Genomic DNA, 23,066 nt, shown 5'->3' on the forward strand with positions numbered 1-23,066 from the left:
CGACGGCGGAACCCACACTGCGCCTGCTCCGGACGGCCGGATGGCCGGTCCGCACTGCGCCTGCGTTGCCCTGCACTGTAACAGGAGGAGAGTACAGTTTGCAAAAATCCCTTCCTTTCAGAGGAATTCAACAATGTGGAAACAGGTCATTCGACCCAACGAGTGCACATCGACCCTCCGGAGAGTAACCCACCCAGACGCATTCCCCTACTCCTCTGCATTTATCCCTGACTAATGCACCTAACCTACACATCCCTGGACACTATCGGTAATTTAGCATGCCAAACCACAATAACCCGCACGTGTTATTTCGCACAACCAATATGTCATAACCAGCACATCCTTGGGCACTATGGGTAATTTAGCATGGCCAATTCACCCTAATCTACACATTCTGGTCAGTATTGGTAATTTCAGAGAGTAGAGTCAATCAAGAAAACGTCTGTTAGAGCATAGAACTTTGTTTCATTGTAGCTGCTTCTCTAAGTCCCCAGCTTTTTTTTAATTCCAGTAATATTAAATCAAACTGAAATAAAACCTGAGCTGAGAGAACTGGCCACTCGCCTTTCATTGTACAAATGTTAAAAAAAAATCAAGGTTTCCCCTGGTTGTTGAGTCAGGCTGTGTCTATTCACTATTTCGGCACCACTGCCTTTACAAACCCTTTTGAAAAAACAAAACAATGACAACACAACACTGTTAAAGAGACAGAATTGTCCCAATAGCATGCAGTCTGTGTTGTTGTTGAGACAGATGTCTTGAAGTTTATTAACAACACTCAATATTGCAAGACCTCAGGCTGAGACACATGTGGGTTCTGTGCTTCCTGATGCATCACATGACTATAACATGACATGAGGCTGACTGCATGATCACACATTGCACTCTGACTACTGAGGTGAAGGAAGAACCTTTGCAGTGGAATGTCGCACATTGTGAGGTGATCCTTCTGCCCAAAATGTGCATGTTCTTTCTGTGAGCCATACATTGCTACAAGAGACTTCATCCTCGTGTTTTCAAAAAGGAAGGAGCCGGAACATGAGTTTTAATCTTTCAAAATGTCAGAGGTTCTTAAATGGCCACAGCAGACTTCAGGATATTCCTCTCTTCATGGAAGCAGGGATACAAAAGACAGGGATGTATAGGCTGCTTGGTTTAACATCAGTCACGGGGGAAAATGCTGCAATCAGTCGTGAAGGAAGACAAATTGTGACACTTATAAAATCTAGTTACAATCAGACAAAGTTGACATTGCTTTGCAAAAAGGGCCCATTTAGTAGGAGTTTTATTTTGGGGAAAAAAAGCAACGTGGATCATTCAATTTGATTTTCTTTGCTTTATTCTTGTTGCATGTACCTCAGTACAGTGAAAGTGCAGACAGGTTATGTAACACAAGATGCATTAGGTTAATAGAACAGTGTGAGGAATGAATGTTAAGACTGCAGAGAGGGCGCAGAAAGGGTGAGATCGATATTAAATTTGAAATTTGAAGTTTCCATTCAGTAGTCCAATAGCAGAAGGGAAAAAGCTGTTCTTGAACCTGTTGGTCCATCTGTATAAGCTTCTGTATCTTCTGCCCGATGGAAGAGATTATAACTGGAGTGGGTGGGGTCTTTGATAATGTTGGCTGCTTTCCTGAGGCAGCAGGAAGTACACGTTGAGTCAATGGATAGCAGATTGGCTTCTGTGGTAGACTGGGCTGGGTTTGAAACTTTCTGTAGTTTCTTATGGTCCTCGGCAAAGCAGTTGCCATACTAAGCCACGATGCATCTGGATAGAATTCTTTCTTCGTTGCATCTTTTAAATTCGTAAGTCTTTATAGCTATGCTGAACCTCCTTAGCCTCCTGAGCTAGGATAAGTGAGCGGTCGAAGGTCTGACAGTTGGAGTACAATGTTAATAAATGTGAAGTCATCCATTTAAGTAGAAATAAGAGTAAAAATGACTATTACGTGAATGGTATAAAGTTGCAGCATGCTGGTGTGTAGACGGACCTGGGTGTCCTTGTGCATGAATCACAAACGTTTGGTTTGTAGGTACCAAAGGTAATTAAGAAGGCAAATATAATTTTGCCCTTCATTGCTAAAAGGATTGAGTTTAGATGCAGGGAGGGTATATTGCAGCTGTATAGGGTACTGGCTACCCCTGAGTCCTGCCTGCAGTTTTAGTTTCTTTGCTTAAGAAAGCATGTACTGAAACTGGAGGGTGTGCAGAGGAGGTTCACGAGTTGATTCCAGGGTTGAGGTGGTTGGCTTATGAAGACAGTCTGAGTAGACAGTGATTATATTCATTGAAATTTAGAAGAATGAGGTAGGATCTTATAGAAACATATAAAATTATGAAGGGAATAGATAAGACAGGTGTGGGGAGAATTTTGCCATTGGTGGTGAAACTGGGACAAAAGGGCATTGTCTCAAAATTAGTGGGAACAGAATTGAGAAAACCTCTTTGCCTGGAGTGTTGTCAATCTGTGAAATTCCTTGCCCAGTGAAGTACTTGAGGCTTCCTCAGTAAATGTTTTTAAAGCTAAGATAGATAAGTTTTTAAACAACGATGGAACTAAGGGTTATGGCGAGAGGGTTTGGAAGTGGAGCTGAGGCCATGAAAGGATCACCAACGACAATATTGAATGGTGGAAGTGGCTCGAAGGGCCAGCCCGCTCACTCCTGCTCCTAGTTCTTATGAAGTAGAGGAGCCCATGGATGTCCTTCTATTCCAGAAGTCATTTGGCATGGTGCCCCATTGATAGTCATTATTTCAAATAAGAGCTCATCATTTTCAGGTCATTTAACAGTGTGGATAGAGCATTGTTGAATGAACAGGAAATAAAGTCGTCAAAATGTTTAGGGTAGACAAGAGGCGATGAATGGAATACAATGCAAGGTCTTCAGTTTTTTTTCCCCCAATGTCTGTTCACAGCTTTGATGAAGAAAGCATATGCAAAGGTTTTTAATTTGGTGATGGCCCAAAACAGGGTAGGAAACTTAAGTACAAATAGAGCATAAGGAATCTGTAAAGTGTCATTTACAGGTCAAGCGGGTTGGGAACATGCTAGGTAGGAGTTTAATGAAGGAAAAATCTGTCCAACTTAGCAGGGGCAATGGAAAGGCAGCACGGAGAGAGGCTGCAAAATACCAGAAGTAAAAGAAGGATTCGGGTACGTGATTAAGTTAGCATAAAGGCACGCGCAAGGGATTAAGGCAAAAACTAAAATACTGTTGTTTGTGGTAAGGGGGTGGAACATAAAGTCAAGATGTTTTCCTCCATTTGTCAGTGGTTTTGGGGAGACCAACAGACTTGGTCTCTTCACTTAAGAAAGGATGTAAATACATTCAAAGTGGTTCAGAGCTGATTTACTCAACTTACAATTGGGGACAAGGAGATGCCGGGTTGGTCTTGCATCAGTTAGAGCTTAGAAGAATCAAATGGTCTGATAGAGGTATATAACATCCCGAGAGGACTTAACAATGTGAATGTATAAATCCCTTTGTGCCAGACACGAGAAATGAGTGGACACAGTTAACAAATGGGTGTCCACTCATTTAAGGTAGGAGAGTTTTGTTTTTCTCTCAGGGGTTCCCGAGTCTTTGGAATTCACTTCTTCAGTGAACAGCGTGGGGTGATGGCATTGTGGCTAGCACTGCTGTTTCACAGCATCAGGTTCGATTTCATCCTTTGGCGACTGTCTATGAGGTTTTGCGCATTCTGCTCCCCTGTGTCTGCGTGGGTTTTCTCCGGGGGCTCTGGCTCCTCTCATATTCCAAAAAATATGGGGGTTAGGGTGGATTGGCTGTCAGAGATGTAGGGTTACAGGGATGGGATATTGATGTGGGGCGGTCAGTCAGTGTAAACTCGACAGGCTGAATGGCCTGCTTGCACTCTGGGGGGATTCGGGAACTGCCTGGTGTCTGTAACTGAACAGATGACACATGGGCACTTTCTTCGTCCACTGCTTTTATTCAAGCTTGCAGAGCCATTTCCATAAGATGGCAACAAACTCCACAAATAATAAAATATATCAGTTTTATGTAAAGTTGTGTAAATTGAAGAGCAGTTTACATATACCAATCAATAGTATGCACTTGTTTTAAGGTTATGAACAATCAATTACAATTGATGGATTTGGTTATTTCATTGGTCTTAACTGATCATATTCAAGCATCTAAAAACTTGCCTAATTGCAACATTCAATATGTACATAGTACTTTTTTAATTAACTTGAACACTGACTTGTGACCTCTTCATTGTTGTCCAAGTTCCTTATTTGTCTCACATCGTCAAGGTTTTGCTTTGTCGCATGTCTTCCTGGCGTTTTGCAGTCAGCATCTTATATTCTGACCTGGTCAACATTTTGCCTTCCAAGTCTGCACTGAGAATTTCATAAGAAATCTCAGCGTGTGGTGAGTGTGTGGAACTCACTACCACAGTGAGAGGTCGGGGTGAAAGGCATTACAACCAAGGGGAAGCAAGCCAACAGAAACGAGTGTCACTGTCACCGAATTGACAACACAGTGAAATTAAAACATGCAATATCCCTCAAAATGTCTCAACTGTTCCTAACCAGACTTGATGAAGAACAGATATTGCACACAAAAATTGTAATTTGAACAAAAATTAACAATAGTAAATACTGCAACTTTACTAGGGCAAGGTTAAACAAGATAACCGAATTAATAGCAACGATTTCAGCCTTTTGATCATGCCCCCCACTGTTTCATACACAGAGACTAAAGTGGCAAATTAATAGAAAAGGTAAAACAAAGAATTAGCCATTCAATGAAACAGTTTCCAACAATGGATTGCCAAGTCTTTTGTCAATCCTTAGATGATGAGTTGTTTGTAGGCACATAACTCTGAAGTCTTTGCTGAATGTGAATGGACGCCCCGAAGTATTCATCCATTTCTTACAACCTGGACTCATTCCCAGAAATAGACAAGAATTCTTTAACTGAATAGAAAAAATACTAGAGTCAAACAGCCAGTTGCCAAAACTTCCAAAATCTGAAGCAGCCGGTCAGCAGCGATTTCCTCTCTTTGTTTAAAAAAGAGAATTAACATTATCTGTGGCTGGCTTCTTAAAAATAGTCCTCTCTCGAATGACTAACTCAATAAGACTGAGGTGGGTGCTGCAGGTGCTGGAGATTAGAGTCAAGGTTAGAGTGGTGCTCGGAAAGCACAGCAGGTCAAGAAACATCTGAGGTGCAGGAAAATCAACATTTATGGCAAAAGCCGAACAACCAACCAGCTGGCAGCCCTGGACAAGGCAAGACACATTGAGTGCATTGAAAATGGAGGTGGATAGGTTCTTGATTGCAGATCAAAGATTACAAGGAGAAAGCAGGAGTGTGGGGTTGAGAAACTTGTCAGCTATGCTGAAATGGTGGTAGAGTCATAGAGTCAGGGAGATGTTTAGCTCGGAAACAGAACCTTTGGTCCAACTCACCCATCCCTACCAGATATCCGAACCTAATCTAGTTCTATTTGCCAGCACCTGGTTCATATCCCTCCCAACGCTTCCTATTCATATACCCATCCAGATGCCTTTTAAACGTTGTAGTTATACCAGCATCCACCACTTCCTCCGGCAGCTCATTCCATACGCGCACCACCCATTGCGTGAAAATGTTGCACCCTAAATCCCTTTTAAATCTCATCCCTCTCACTAGAAGCCTATTCTCTCTAGCTCTGGAGGCCCCTTACCTTTGTCTATTTGCCCTATCCATGCCACTCATGATTTATAAACCTCCACAAGGTCAACCCTTAGCTTCTGACGTTCCAGTGAAAAAAGACCCAAACTATTCAAGTTAGAACATAGAAGAATACAGCGCAGTACAGGCTCTTCGGCCCTCGATGTTGCGCCTATCCAAGCCCACCTAACCTACACTAGCCCACTATCCTCCATATGCCTATCCAATGCCCGCTTAAATGCCCATAATGTGGGAGAGTCCACCACTGCTACTGGCAGGGCATTCCATGAACTCACGACTCGCTGAGTAAAGAACCTACCCCTAACATCTGTCCTATACCTACCCCCCCCCCCCTTAATTTAAAGCTATGCCCCCTTGTAATAGCTGACTCTATACGTGGAAAAAGATTCTCACTGTCAACCCTATCTAAACCCCTAATCATCTTGTATACCGCTATCAAGTCACCCCTAAACCTTCTTTTCTCCAATGAAAACAACCCCAAGTGCCTCAGCCTTTCCTCATACGATCTTCCTACCATACCAGACAACATCCTGGTAAATCTCCTCTGCACCCGTTCCAGTGCCTCCACATCCTTCCTATAGTGTGGCGACCAAAACTGCACACAATACTCCAGATGTGGCCGCACCAGAGTCTTATACAACTGCAACATGACCTCAATACTCCGGAACTCAATTCCTCTACCAATAAAAGCCAGTACGCCATATGCCTTCTTCACCGCACTATTTACCTGGGTGGCAACTTTCAAAGGTCTGTGTTCTACCCGAAACGTTGACTTCTCTATTAGCAAAGATTTACCACAATGTTGCCGGGGATTGGAGGGTTTGAGCTAGAGGGTGAACTTGAATAGTGGACAAGGTAATTGCGCGTCATCTAACTTCGTTGGCGTGTGACGTAAAATGATGTAAACTGGATTCACAGGATTGCCGTCATGTAAGGGACTAATTGCTTCCGAACATTCAACAAAATTAGAATCCTTAGCAGATATTAGCCGGATATTTTACATTTATTGTTTCTAATCCACAACTAATTAAGTATTTAAACGGCTGTTAAACAATTTATGCTCACTATCTCTGAATTAGTTGTTTCTGACTAAAATAAAGCACAAAGCACAATTTCTGTGACGATGGATTTTTTAAAATCAACTTTCCCTCTAACTGTTTACCGTCACTTCCTCCTGGTATGTCGGTGTCGCTGTTAAAGTTAGGATTATTTCCCATATCTAATTGCCCATCGATTCAATGCCTTCATAAGCCTTTTCACGAGGATATTTACCTTCAATTAGGTTGAGGTTGGTGAGCAATCACTTGTACGCAGGATGGCAGGTTGCCTTGATTATAGAGCATTCATGAACCAGAATTGTGCTTCTCAGTAATTGATGATAGCGTTTTAGTTCATATTTCAGAAGGGAATAACAAACTTTAGTACTTATGTGTAAGCCCCCATGTTTACTATGTAAACTTTCGAACGTTTGTCTGTGCATTGGTAGCGGGAAAATCTTTTTAACAAGTTACAGTGAGATGACAACAGGCCACCTCATCATATCAAATAAAATGACAACTGATCCTTTTTTATTTCATGCGGACCCCACGTCTGTAAGTTATTCTAATACACTCACCTTTTCCTCTATCTTGATGCGTCATGTCCACGTCCTCGTGCTTTTTGAACTTATATTTCCCCTGGAAACAGTGTGATAATATCCAATCATGTGGACCGCCCTATCCGACCAGGTGCATACATAATCTTTTTTTCGTCACGTACAGAAATTCTTTAACTGGAACAGGCATCAGCCATAATCCATTATTTTACACTTTTGTACTATTCTTCATAAGTTTCATTTTATGAAATATTTCGAATGTGGTATTTTTTCTGGGAAGCTGTTTTTGTTTTCAAAACTAACTTTGTTCTGCTTTGCTGACTAGTTGGAGCAATTACTCTTTTATCTAATACATACGTAAAGTTTATTGTTCTAAGTGTGACGATGCTGCTTTGTTAACAGTTTTAGGTTGCCCTTGGTGGACTCTCCCTCTTTATGGGCATTTAAGCGGGCATTGGATAGGTATATGGAGGATAGTGGGTTAGTATAGGTTAGGTGGGCTTGGATCGGCGCAACATCGAGGGCCAAAGGGCCTGTACTGCGCTGTATTCTTCTATGTTCTATGTTCTATGTTCTATGTTTCAGAGGGGTCGCAAATGTTTAGATTCTGAAATGTCTGAGTTTGTCTACTTAACGAAGCTTTTCAGTTTTAAAACAAACAATGAATGCTGAGTCGCCACTTCTCCAAGCTCAGCTTTTCTCTGGTTTGGATTGTTTTGATTTTGTTTTTTTACAATCTGACTGTTCAGAACTGCTGCTCACTTGTTAGCTTTGGATCTATAAGAAGATGCTACACGGAAGATGTTCCAAGCTGAATTGCTCTGCCATCTCACTTTCCTGTAATTGTCTATGTTTGGTTTAACCTTCCTTGCCGAATGGTGCTTATGGGATTATTGCTGGAATTTGGAACAACATCAATGCATTGGGGTAGTGTGTTGAGTTTTTAAATAGCGGAGTTAGACTATATTCTGTTCTCTTGTGTCTATGTTTCTTTCGGTAAATAAATTTAGTTCATTTAAAACTAAGTGGTTTGGCCAGTTGCATCACTCTTGGAACATCCACTCTACACCTGCTTAAAACAACGAGCAAAGTTAGACAATAGACAATAGGTGCAGGAGTAGGCCATTCTGCCCTTCGAGCCTGCACCACCATTCAATATGATCATGGCTGATCATCCTTAATCAGTATCCTGCTTCTGCCTTATCTCCATAACCCTTGATTCCACAATCCTTGAGAGTTCTATCCAAGTCTTTCTTAAATGAATCCAGAGACTGGGCTTCCACTGTCCTCTGGGGCAGAGCATTCCACACGAGCCACCACTCTCTGGGTGAAGAAGTTTCTCCTCTTCTCTGTCCTAAATGGTCTACCCCGTATTTGTAAACTGTGTCCACTGGTTCGGCACTCACCCATCAGCAGAAACATGTTTCCTGCCTCCAGAGTGTCCAATCCTTTAATAATCTTATATGTCTCAATCAAATCCCCTCTTAGTCTTCTAAATTCAAGGGTATACAAGCCCAGTCGCTCTAGTATTTCAGTGTAAGGTAATCCCGCCATTCCAGGAATTGACCTTGTGAACCTACGCTGCACTCCCTCAATAGCCAGAATGACTTTCCTCAAATTTGGAGACCAGAACTGCACACAGTACTCCAGATGTGGTCTCACTAGGGCCCTGTACAGCTGCAGAAGAACCTCTTTGCTTCTATACTCAATCCTTCTTGTTCTGAAGGCCAGCATGCTATTAGGCTTCTTCACTACCTGCTGTACCTGCATGCTTACCTTCATTGACTGGTGGACAAGTACACCCAGATCTCTCTGTACTGCCCCTTTGCCGAAATTGATTCCATTCAGGTAGTAATCTGCCTTCCTGTTCTTGCTACCAAAGTGGATAACCATACATTTATCCACATTAAACTGCATCTGCCATGCATCTGACCACTCACCTAACTTGTCCAGGTCACCCTGTAATCTCCTAACATCCTCATCACATTTCACCCTGCCACCCAGCTTAATTTCATCAGCAAATTTGCTAATGTTATTGCTAATACCATCTTCTATATCATTAACATATATTGTGAAAAGCTGCGGTCCCAGTACTGATCCCTGCGGTACCCCACTGGTCACTGCCTGCCATTCCGAAATGGAGCCGTTTATCACTACTCTTTATTTCCTCTCAGCCAACCAACTTTCAATCCAAGTTAGTACTTTGCCCCCAATACCATGCGCCCTAATTTTGCTCACTGACCTCCTGTGTGGGACTTTATCAAAAGCTTTCTGAAAGTCCAGGTACACTACATCTACTGGATCTCCCTCGTCCATCTTCAGAGTTGCATGCTCGAAAAGTTAGGGCCTAAACTACTTTCTTGAAATGTTTTGACGGGATCTGGACTGATCCATAACATGAGTGAGTGATATGACTCATACCTTTTTCTGAACAGACTTGTATTCCAACTGAGTACTTCTGCAAAAACAATTTACAATAGTGCCTTGTGACATCTCGATTAGTAATTAAAATGAGAACCTACAATTTCATGGAACAATGGGGAAGCAAAAAAAAAACAAACAATAACTGAACCAAGAAAACAACCGGTTTAATAATCTGAATTGGCTCTTACTGTCAATAGTAAAAAGTACTGACAGTAGCCGTCAGATTCCGGACTTTATTGTTGCCTCCCAAAAGGTGCTTCCTTGAAAGCAATTAAATTCAACGCCCATCATTTTTTTCTGCAAATTCAACAAATTGTTTTGTCTGAAATACAAGAATTTAACGCAGTGCAACGTTATGCAAGTATTTGCTTTCCAACATTTTTTTGAAAGAATAGTGTATTTATTCGATCACCATTTGTGGAATGAATGATTTGAATATTGGTGGAGATTGTGGCAGGGATGGGTGTACCACTCGCTGATAAACTAGTGTTACACTATTACTTTATAGGCAATGATAATCGAGGAAGAAAGAATGAGAAGTTACCCGAGGACATTGCACCTTTCAGCTATTGGCGTTACATAGATCTTTGTTAATGAGACAGTTTTGAAATTATGTCGTTATTATTATGCTGGAAATCGCGACAATCAGCTTGTAAGCAAAGAAGAAAAAAATCCATATTGTTGATATTGGATATTCTGATTTTACGCTGTTTATTGAGGATCAGTATCAACATTGTACCAGACGGACTATTCCTTGGAGGTGAACAAGAAGTATAGGTCATGAGTTAACATTTCATCTAGATGGTCGATAAAGCAGTGGGAGTTATGGGTGCAAAACTCGATTGCACCTTATTTGCATGTAAAAATCAATTTTCAGAACAAAAAAAATCTTTCCTGGAAGTACATGAATGAATCAGATTTATTTAAAACAAACATTCTGCTGGCTTTCGACTTTGGATTTTTATTGAATTCAAATTTCCCTACTTCTCATGCTGGCGTTTAGACACATGCCAGTACAGTATCATCAAGTCAAGGTTTTGGACTACTTGCTCAGTGACATTACAACTTCTCGGCAGCTGTGTAGTTCCTCTTTTGTGTGTCTTCATCGAAATTTCACGTCACAAAGCGGGAATGGAGCTCTGTTCATGGACATCCCTGAATGACTGCGCACGCAGCGTTTCGGATGTCAACAAAGACCGTCTTTCATTGAGGAACCAGGTATCTCTGGTCAGTTATGGATTATGCTCAAACCACGTAACTCGGCAGGAAGGCCCTTATGTCAATAATTTTCTATTGAACAAATACCAATTGAACCAATGAGGCTACTTCATGTTTTGTTCTTATATAATAAATATTAATGAAGCCTATCTGATGTCATGGGATGGACTATGGGCCTGCGTCGTAAATGCATGTGCGACTTTTTAAAAGCCAAATACAATTTTTCAAAACAATAAAGATGAGTTTGTCAGCAACTTCATAAATATGTTTGTTTCAAGTAGAATCCTTGAGTTTGGCATTAACTATATATATTGGATTATTTCCATGAACTGCAGAGCTCACGTTTCTGAAGAAACGCACGGAATACTAAAAGGCCTTGGGTCTGCTATTTACTATCCTATAGTTGCAGCGATTGGAGTTCCAGGTAAATCAAAGCAGATGGTCACTGTTTGACATAATCACGGTTTTACTAACTCACTGGAGAAAGTGAGGACTGCAGATGGTGGAGTTCAGAGCTGAAAATGTGTTGCTGGAAAAGCGCAGCATGTCAGGCAGCATCCAAGGAACAGGAGAAGGGCTTATGCCCGAAACGTCGATTCTCCTGTTCCTTGGATGCTGCCTGACCTACTGCGCTTTTCCAGCAACACATTTTCAGCTCTTTACTGACTCACTGCCGCATATGTTTGTTTCATTTTAAAGCAACAGCTTATCTATTAAAAGAAAAACAGTCACGTACTTGTCTTTGAGTTGACGTACTTCCTACTTTTACTGAATCAGTTTTTACTGCTTTAAATGTATAGGTTTCCAGTTTAATATTTTCTTGTTCGTGTTCCATGTTCTCCCTTTACCAGTGACGTCAATTCTTCTGTGCACGGTTTCTTCACAAAACTAAGGTGCTCACATTAATGGTATTATCTGGTCTTTTCTATCTGCATTGAATTCCACAAATTGCACATTTGCTTATGAATTGACAGTATATCTTTTTATTGTTTAATTGTTTATTGCCCATTTAGAATGAGGAATTTGTCACACACATTAAAGTGGAAATGAAGATCCACTGTTATTTATGTGTCAACGGTTGTTTTGAACGTATCTCCCTATTTGAAATTATTTCATTTACATGTTGCTCCATTAAATTTAAAATATAACCTTTTCAAAGCGATAGTCTCATGCTTAGCGGCGGTGTTTCTGCTGTTAGTCAACGCATGAGGAAATTACCTTCTACGATACAGACTTCAAATTCTGCCACCTCTCGTGGTTCAGCTCTGCAACAAGTAGAGTACGTGACTTCCCATGTACGCTCCACGAATAATCATGGAGAGATATCAATCGTGACAGCCAACGTTTACAGAAGGCTAACAACCCGTTCTTCTTTGTCTTTTTGAATATATTTCCGTGTGGAGAAGACAAGGTTTTGGGTGTAATCCTTCTTCAGGATGGTTCTGAAGAAGGGTTTCAACCGAACGTCGACTTCTTCATCGTCTGATGCTGTCTGGCCTGCAGTGTTCTTCCAGCCTCCTGCCTGCATTCCAAAATCTGCAGTTTTCTTTTAACCTCTGAATATATTTTAGAACAGGTTCATTGCCATATGTTCATAAGTTAATAATTTTGCCTTCCGAACTGGGAGAAGGGTGTTTCAGCCCCTTTGCAGTATGTAATAGAAAAGGAATTCAAGTCTTCATTGAAAAAAATTACGATATGTTCACCATTCTTCTTAAGTTCCATGTTATTAACTCATATCGGCATGTCAATGATTAATGAGCATGCATACTGCCAGCAAAGAAACAGTACAGGCTAGGAAAGTAATAGTTTTCAAATGAGTATTGGATATTGATCTTAAGAAAACTACATAAAATCTGATTGTCTTTTGAATAGGTAGGTTTTTATTTGCTATCCCAACCAGCAGTTCTCCTGACCTCCCATCCCCACCTTTCCTACCCCCAACAAAGCACGCAAATACACTTTCCCGCTTTTTCTGTACACTCACCCTTTTCACTCGGTGTGCGTATGTTACAGCTAACATGGTGGCCATTGCGGTTCTGTCCCAAGGAAGATGCGGTCTCTCTAGATGTGTCACTCGGTACCTGACATCGATGGCAGTATCCGACCTTCTTGTCATTTTTGCCGCCGTGGTATTAAACAGGATTTATGGTATTTACTTCACAGTCAGTTTCCTTTCTATTACACCGTTATGCAGTTTCCGTGCTGTCTTAAACATTGTAGCATTAGGCAGCTCCGCCTGGCGAACAGTGGCTTTCACTTTTGATCGATTTATAGCTGAAGAAGGGCTTATGCCCGAAACGTCGACTCTCCTGTTCCCTGGATGCTGCCTGACCTGCTGCGTTTTTCCAGCAACACAGTTTCAGCATCGATTTATAGCTATTTGTTGCCAGAAGTTGAAAGAAAAGTATTGCACAGAGAAAACTGCGGCATATGTAATTGGAGTGGTTTTCATAGTGTGCTGTTTTATATATTCTTTCCTGCATTTCATATATGAACCTTTGTACATAATTAACAATACACCCTGGCTTTGCAGCGTTAAAATCATATTTTATATGTCATCAGCTTGGGTAGCATATGACCTGATTCTTCGTAGTTTAACACCTTATCTCGCATTCACGCTGATTCTGCTGCTCAATGCTCGGACTGCCAGGCACATTCTAGCGGCCAGTAAAGCTCGCAGGAATCTACGGATCCAGAGCAATAGAGGTAAATGTGACCCTGAGATGGAGCACCGCAGAAAGTCTATTGTTTTACTCTTCACCATCTCAGGGAACCTCATACTCTTATGGATTTGTGTTCTCATAACTTTCCTGTACGTCAGGATTGCGAGAGTCTGTTATTATTCGGGAAACAATTCTAACGAATCAAACTTTATTCTGGAAGAGATCGGAATCATGCTTCAGCTTTTGAGTTCTTGTATTCTGGAAGTCAGAGTAAATACAGGGCGGAGTTGAAGAGTGCACTCAAATGTCGAAAGAGCCTGACAGTAAACTTCAGAAAACAACAGAAGATATTCTCTTCCTAAGAACTTGCTCATGCATCATCTCAGTGGTCCGATTCTCTACTTTTAGTGCTGTGTGGGAACCTGTTACGTTAGGGTCATGCGTTTTTGGATATGCATTGAAATGTAGTATCAGATAACAAATGTCAGTGCCACTAAGCCAGCACGGTGTGTTTTGTGGTTCATTTGTATCATGTTTGATTTATTTCTAAAAATATTCAGCCTGTGAAATTCAAGATTGCTTCAAACTCATACGCAATTACAACATCTTACATTTCGAAATTCAGTTTGGCCATCACAGATATTGCACCATCTCCTGTTACTCAATAAATTCATGCTATGGTTTATACGATGGCCCATCTCACACTGTCTCATTCTCCTTCTCTGCCTTTCACTGCTTGTTTAACTCTCTCCTTCGCTCCCTGTCTCTCTCTCTCACAGACTCTCTCTCGATGACTCTCTCTCTTTCTCTCTCTCTCTTTCTCTCTCACGCACACACATCTTCTCCCCAGTTTGTCTACCTGACTATTGAAAATGATGGTTCCACTTCGCATTACATCTGTTTCTCTCAGAAATTTGTTTTATGTATCTGATCTACCGTTTCAGACAGAGGGCAGTCGATGCTGCATTGTCAAAACAAGATAGGATAGGAAGCACAGAAGGATATGGGCTAAGTGTAGTGAAATGGGGTTAGCGTGGGCGGACGTTGTGGATGGCATGGACCAGTTTGGGCCAAAGGGCTTGTCTCCATGCTATAGGACTCTATGACAACAATCAAACTGTGATGTAGTACAGGAGTAAATTGCCATTATGTTTTCAATTACTCCCGTTCGAGTCTGTGAAGCTGACAATGGGAGAAAGACAATTAACTAGAATGGAAGGAAATTAGACCATTCTGTTGTGAAACAGGTAATGTCAGATAATCTCAGTGCCCTGTCGACTCCTTCAAATGCTTATAAAAACACCTTATGTACAACAAAAATTAACAAAAGTCCACTGAAAAAATGTTTCAATCAATATTTTTATGAAATTAAAATTTAACTAGTTTTGAGAAGATTTATAGCTCAGGTTGAGGTTTTGGATGTAGGTCTGCTCGCTGAGCTGGAAGTTTCGCTCTCAGACATTTTGTCACCATATTCAGTGAGTCTCCGAATGAAGCACTGGTAGTGTAGCCCACTTTGTATTTACATGTATATGTTTGAGTTTCCTAGGGTTGGTGATGTCATTTCATGCGGTGACGTCATTTCCTATGGTGATGTCATTTCCTATTCTTTTTTGCAGGGTGTGGTAAATGGGATCCAAGTCAATGTGTTTGTTGATAGGATAAATGAACATCAACTAGCCAGAAGACGACATGACCCACTCTCACTACTATCCTTACATATGGATGAGGAAGGACACCACTTCGACTGGGACAACACATCCATCCTAAGCCAAGCCAAACAGAGACATGCACAAGAATTACTGGAAGCATGGCATTCCAACCAGAGGAAATGAGAAAAGGAAATGGGCTATTTAAAAACCAAATGGCTGGCATGGACATTGCAAGTTGAGTCTAAAAATCAATTTCTGAAGGTTCTTGTAGTGCACTGGTAGTGTCCTAATCGCAGTACTAGGACAACCTGGGTTCAGGTCCTACCTGTTTCTAAGGTGTAGTGTTATAACTGAACAGGTTGATGAGAAATATATTTGAAGGTAAAATACTTCAATGACGGCTTTCTGGCCTGAAATGCCCAGATTTAAGCTTTTCAACTCTGTGTTCAGTTTCACCCAGTGAATTTTAAACACCTGACTCTGGCGTCACAGTCTCCATTGCATGTGATGCAGAACAAGGCAGTGAACTGACAAGACGCAGTATTATGTTGGTAATTAAGTTCGTAATTTCTGCATCCTCTTATATTACTCCAAATATGTATTTCTCCATAATTACAGAAATGGGTGATACCCCAAATTGTTCACCTTATCTGTTCTTTTCATATCGTAATCGCAAGTACCCTTGTCAAAAAAAAAGTTGCTCACAGGTCTTGAAACAATTAATGCCCCATCAGTCTATTCTCATTCATCGGTAAAATGAAGTAAGTTGTTATCAACAGCGCTATCAAGTAGTACCTGCTCAGTGACGGCCAAATTGGGTTCAGCCAGGGCCACTCAGCTTCTAGCATCATTACAGCCCTGGTCCAAACATAGATTAAAGAGCTGACGACCACTGGTGAGATGAGAGTGACGCCTCTTGGCATCCAGGCTGCATTCCACCAATGGCCCTTCAATGAAGCTTAGCTAAACTGGAAACAATGGTAATCATGAGGCAAACTCTCCAGTGTTTAGAGTCATACCTGCCACATCGGAAGGTGGTCATGTTTGCTAGAGGTCAGTCAACTGAGCTCCAGGACATCTCTGCAGGAGTTCCTCAGGTTAGGGTCCTCGGCCTAACCATCAGCTGCGCCATCAGTGACCTTCCATCCATCATCAGGTCAGAAGGAGGATGCTCACTGATGATTGCACAGTTCCACACCATTCGAGACTCCTCAGGCAATTGAAGCAGTCCGTGTCCAAATGCACCAAGATCGAGGCAATATCAAGACTTGGATTGACAACTGGCAAGTAGCATTTGCGTCAAATATAGCCTCTTGACATTCAATGAAGTTACCATCAATGAATCCCCCATTCCGAACATTCTGGGAATTATCACTGATCAGAAACTCAACTGGACTCACCACATAAACGCAGTGATTACAAGACCAGATCAGAGGCCATGAATTCTGCGGCCTAACTCACCTCCAGACGCCTCAAAAACTTTACACCATCTACAAGGTACACGTCAGGAGTGTGATGTCATACTTCCCACTTGCCTGGATGAGTGCAGACCCAACAATATTCAAGAAGTTTGAAACCAGCCAGGACAAAGCAGTCTCCTTGATTGACACTGCATCCATAAGCAGCCAGTCCCTCCATTTCCAGCGCTCAGTAGAAACAGTGTATACTATCTACAAGATGCACTGCAGAAATTCACCTCATATCCTTAGACAGCACCTTCCAAACCCAAAACCACTTCCATTTAAAAGGAAAAGAGCAGCAGATATTTGAGAATACAACCACCTTCAAATTTCCCTTCAAGTCACTCACCATTCTGAGTCGCAAATACATCGCCATTCCTTTATTGTCACTGGGACAAAATCATCGAATTCCTTCCCTCTAATGGCATTGTGGGATATTCTTCTGCAGGGGAACTGCAGCGGTTTAAGAAGGTAGCTCACACTCACCTTCTCATGGGTAACGAGGAATGGGCAATAAATACTTGCTTGCCAGTGACCCCCACGTCATACAAAATGAATAAATAAGAAAGGCTGATCACCAGGCAGTGAAAGAGAAACAGATATACAGTACAGAAGACTCCTGTGGCCCCACTCACAAGTCGGTTTTCTGTTCTGGAATTTAGGAGTGGGTTGGCACGTCTAGAAAATGCAGTGAGGATTATCCTTCTTGCATCCAAAACGGGCTGGTCTTACTGAAAGAAGGAAACAAGAAGGATGGAACAATGGTGATACGCCATTCATCAGTTAAGATCGGCGCTTCTGTGGCCGCAGGCAATTTTCCAAGGTGGTATGTTGTCTCCCTGATGCTACTGGCCGATTGCATTGCATCTTGAAGAGAAACGATAATAAGGCAGAGGCCATGGCACACATTCGGATTAGTGACATAGCTAGTAATAGGGATAAGGCCTTGCATAACCAGTACGGGTATCTACAATATCAATAAGTAAGACTTTGAAGGTTATAATCTCAAGCTTATGCACAATGTCATGAGCTAATGAACACAGAAACAGGTGAATACAGCAGATAGACGATTGGCCGAAGAATTGGGAAGGTTTTGCTTCTGGACCACATGCATCATTTCTGGCGAAGGTGGGGTCTCTCCACGCACAACAGAAATCCCGAATCCGAATGTGATCAATTAACAGGTAGGACATGTGCTGTTGCGAGGAGTTTCACGTGTTTCAACAGAGTTCAAACAAAATTAGCTCAATAAAAGCGCAACATAAATTGTAAAATGAACCAAGGCAAAGCAGGTTTACGATTGTCATGTCTCAATCGTGCAAGGCGTGGTTGGATGTCAGAAATATTAGAGCTAAAGCAGATTGGTTAAGAGCATAGACTGACACAGGGAACTTCAATAGTTTCTGCCATCACAGAGACCTGCTTGAGGAAATGACGCCCCAGCAGCTTTATACACCAGCATACAGGGTCACCAGCCAAAACAGAGAAGAGTACAAACACAGAGGTTGCATCGCATTATTAGTTATGGTAACAGGTACTGCAGTAAGGAGGGGAATTTATGGAATTACCATCAAAAGCGGCAGTCACACGGGTAGGAGTATATTGTAGGCCCTTAACAGCCAGTGGCAGTTGAGGATCATAAATGCAGTCAATTTATAATATGTTTTCAATTGCAAATTCGGTAATTATATGGGATTTTTTTTCTTTTTCCCCCAACATTAATTACGGTCTTAGCAGTAGAAAGGGTTTAGAGGGGCAGCCTTACATAACTGAGAATCTTTCATGCAGGTTTTCCTACAAGGAACAATACAGTTTGGATGTAAATCTGGGGAATGGAGCTGTACAGACTTTGGACATGACAGTAAGGGAGAACGTTATTGGTAGTGATCACAATACTATGACATGGAAAAGGGTAAAATTGGTCTGCAAGAAAGAGTTTTGTATTGGAGTAAGCTAAATTGAAAAAGAAAGGCAAGTTCTGGCCAAAAAAAAAGATCAGAAATAGCTACTTGAGGTTAAATCTAGAGAAAAAGAGTTGAGCTACTCAAAAATGTACAGTTAGAATTATAGGCCCAACATGTTCCCTTTGGGATATAATTTCGAAACAACAAGACCAGATACCCATTGATGCCTTGGAATATTCAGGACTGGATGACAAGGAAAGAGGGAGTGAGAAGACAGCGAAGTTTATAGAAGAGTAAGGTTTAGTCATTTGTCTATACTAGGGGATGGTCCTGTCTAACAAGTCTAGCAGAAATTTTACAGAAGGTGATGGAATGTTTGCTTTTGGGTAGGTCGTTGTTTGCACTTTACGTAGATTTAAGTAAGGTCTTTTGACAAGTTTTCACGTGGGAAACAGAAGGTAAATTACCAAGCGATCCAGGGTATGCTGGCAAGATAGATGGAGGAGCTTACATTGACAGGGTCAGTGATAGCGACGGGACGCTGTTACGTAGATGGTGAGTCTTGGGGGAACTGGAATGGGAGAGTCGCAGATATTGTAAAACGTTCCACAGATCGAGAATGTTGTGGTTCTGTTCGCCGAGCTGGGAATTTGTGTTGCAGACGTTTCGTCCCCTGTCCAGGTGACATCCTCAGTGCTTGGGAGCCTCCTGTTAAGCGCTTCTGTGATGTTTCCTCCGACATTTATAGTGGTTTGAAACTGCCGCTTCCGGTTGTCAGTTCCAGCTGTCCGCTGTAGTGGCCGGTATATTGGGTCCAGGTCGATGTGTTTGTTGATATAATCTGTGGATGAGTGCCATGCCTCGAGGAATTCCCTGGCTGTTCTCTGAGGCATGGCACTCATCCACAGATTATATCAACAAACACATCGACCTGGACCCAATATACCGGCCACTGCAGCAGACAGCTGGAACTGACAACCGGAAGCGGCAGAGACAAACCACTATAAATGCCGGACGAAAGATCACAGAAGCGCTTCACAGGAGGCTCCCAAGCACTGAGGATGTCACCTAGACAGGGGACGAAACATCTGCAACACAAATTCCCAGCTCGACGAACAGAACCACAACAACGAGCAACCGAGCTACAAATCTTCTCATAAACATTGAAGATCAAGAAAGTGATTACACAGTTAGGAAGGTTGATAGGTTCTCCACAGTTTAAGGGTAGTTTGGGACTGTAGGAGCTGCAGTAGTGTATAGAGATGGAGTAGTTTGGAAGGTTTGGGGCAGTTTAAAAAGGGAAGGAGTAAATTACACAAAGGGAAAGGGTTTGAGGTGCACGTTTACAAAGAATGGGATGGCTGTCGGGAGTAGAGGAGTAAACTGAGAAATGCAATGTTGTAGTTGCTGGAGAGGTTCGCACATTAGTATATGATAGGGAGACGTGTATGATCTGGGGCGGGAGTGGGTCATAGAGCTGCAGACTGGCACAGTTTGTCGGGATTGAAACACGCTCAATAGTTGGGGAGCGACATAGGGATTGGAGGGGTGTATAGAGAAAGGGTACTGGAGGGATTGGAGTAGTTTATAAAGGTAAAGATGATTATGGAGGCTGGTGGAAGTTGCAGAGATAGCGAGGGCTGATGAAGTAAAGAGGATACCACAGACAGGATGGTTCGTAGAAGCCACAAAATGTAACTGAGGCAGGGAATGTCGTGTCGGAAGAGGTTTCAGTGTGTGGGACGAGGTTGCAGAGACAGGAGCAGTTGTAGGTACTGGAGGAGCACACGAAGATCGGCAGAATTTTAAACCCTGCAGCACATGTTACAGAGAGCGGTAGCATTCTCCCAGATGATTTTCTTAACAGAGATAGGCAGGGTTAACGGGCTGGAGGACGAAACAGTTCAGTGCAAAGTTCATTGTTCTCACCCCCCATTAAAATCGATGCTCGCAGTTTTTCAATCGATATCCGTACATTTGCCGGACAAACGCTATTCATGTCCAACTATTCTGAAAGGGCATCCACAGCAACCAGGAAAATTCATTTCTAAAAATGCTGGCATATTTGATGTGTAGGCGAGTCCAAGGGTTTTCTTGGCCACTCCCACGGTGATGGAGGTACTGCTGGCGGTAAGTTTTATCTTTGTTTTCTCTGTGGTCACTGATCCATCAATCCAGCAATGTCGATATCTAATACTGACCACCAGACGTAACGTCTTGCCAACAACTTCACCTTGGAAAGCCCTGGATGATGCTGCTGGAGTTCAGCCAGTATCTGCCGAGGATGTTTTCTCAGGAGAATAACTCTTGCTCCCCATAATAATATGCGGTCCTGCAGGCTTATGTGATATCACTGGGTCCAGGAAGGTTTCAGTTCTAGTTGTGATGGCCTGATTGTTTCTCCCATTAACTTCAGCTGTTTTAATTTTGGCAGGACGATTTATTTGTGTGTATGCACAGTTGGATATTGTCAATGGTGAGTGGACGGATGGACCGAAAGTTTAAAAATGGAATGGCCTCTTCCGGGGAACTGGCACTATTGCAGTATGTGACAGTGTGAGGCAGCTCAAGGCTTCTGCAGCAGCCACTTGGCCTCCTGGAGGGTTTTGTAACTTGTTATTCAAGGCACTGAGAATACAGATTCACAGCTGAATTCGACCAGAAGCTATGGCCTTCCTTACCTAGCACACCCTCCTTATCCTCCTTACCGTTGCTGTGCCAAGTTTAGTCCGTAAAGATATTGTTGGAAATTAATTACACCAAAGATGACAGCCAAACCTGCTGTATCTCGGCATTTGCATTTAGCATCAGCCAAAGCCCAGGTAGCATACACTGTTGGACGTTCCTCTCCATTGGGACACCAATGAACCAACACGAGTCCGATATCCATATAAGGAGGTATTGCATGTCAGCACCACCCCTCACTTGGGATCATAGTGAGTCAACACGGTAGATGACAATAGCTGTTTTTCTTCCCCACTTCTCTATCGGCTACTTCCTGGCAATATGACCACTTCCAAGACTGAACCCTTACAATAGCAGATGCAAGAGCTCAAAGGTGTGGACCAGATTACTTATGAATGTCCTGTAATAATTCACCAATTCAAAGAAAACATAAGCTCCGGCACAGACATGTGAGCCAGGACATCTTTGATCACCAACTGGTTTATCCCGGCTTTGTCGACTCTCTGGCTCCTGTAGGCTACTTAGGGCGCCGGATTCACTCGTCCTTCCCTTCAAAGGCGAGCACCAGCCCTGAAGAAATGTTCAAGCACTATGGCCACGGTCTCCAAGAGATTTTGCTGGTCTTCCCTGTTAGTGACACGTCATTCAGATAAATGCCAACCCGAGGTAGCCCATGTCAAATGTTCTCCATTTTCTGCTGGAAAAGGCTGCAGGTTGATTGTACCCCAAAATGGCAGTCGTACCTATTGGTGTGACCCATTACATGCATTAATTGTAGCATATTTCTAGGACTCCACATCTACTCAAAATTGCAGGTTGGCTTGACTTACGTCCAGCTTCATGATGGAAGCATTCACCCACGCCCGTCAACATCTCTCTACCCCCACCTCACCAGTTTATCTTTCGAGTCCTCGATGCGAAGAATTGAGCATGCTTTCACCTGCGAGAAGTTGTTTATAATTTGCTTATAACCCCCAGAAAGGTGGACAGGTTTCACAAGCTTTACACCTGGTGTTGCCCATTCCACAAATTGCACTGGTTTGATTATTACTTTGCTTTCAACCCTCCTGAGCTACACCTCTACTCTTGCTGTAAGGCAGATGGTACTGGTCAGGCCTTGCAAATTTGCAGACTTGCGCCCTGGTCACATGTAAAGTGATATCAACGCGTTTGATAGTTCCCTAGCCCCTCCAGAAACATTTCTAGGTATTTAATTTGGACTTCAAATTGGCAACGATTTTCTGTTCCAAAAATGTTGGGTCAGTCACGATGAATCTTCCTCAACCAATTCGTTCCCAATGGGCTTGGGGACGAGGCTTTTGCAACAGCAAGTGGGAACTGCAGCAACTGCTTCTCGAAGGAGACTGGAACAGAAATCATACCATTAAGTTGCAATGGCTACTTCATGTACGCTCTCACTCTTAGCCATTGACACAATTGCCGCTATATTGACATCTGTGAGAACTGGGTGACATTTAACCTGCCATTTATTTTAATTGAATCTGACTTGAATGTTGCTACGCAATTTACCTGTTCTGCCACACATGTAGGTGCATTTCTAGGCTGTGCACTCTCCTGGCTAATCTTGTATGGGTTCTCGCAATCAAGTCAGGCCTTGCAGGACTCCTTTGTTGTCTGGAGTCCAAAGATGGCTTGACAGCCGAGATTCCGAAGACATTTTTACCCCTCAACCGACAATTAGCTTTGTTGTGGGGTTTACCTGAGCTCTGAACTAATGTCACTCTATTCAGGATAT

At 42.4% G+C, this 23,066-nt stretch overlaps 1 pseudogene; it reads right to left on the reverse strand.

The window, feature by feature from the left end:
* The window catches only part of LOC148135461 (Fc receptor-like protein 4), a 451,279-nt pseudogene that overhangs the window by 186,631 nt on the left and 241,582 nt on the right, over positions 1–23,066 (reverse strand).

Source organism: Chiloscyllium plagiosum, unplaced genomic scaffold (genome assembly GCF_037043375.1).
Source record: "Chiloscyllium plagiosum isolate Xiang-an unplaced genomic scaffold, Cpla_swu_hap1 HiC_scaffold_49, whole genome shotgun sequence".
Classification (NCBI taxonomy): domain Eukaryota; kingdom Metazoa; phylum Chordata; class Chondrichthyes; order Orectolobiformes; family Hemiscylliidae; genus Chiloscyllium; species Chiloscyllium plagiosum.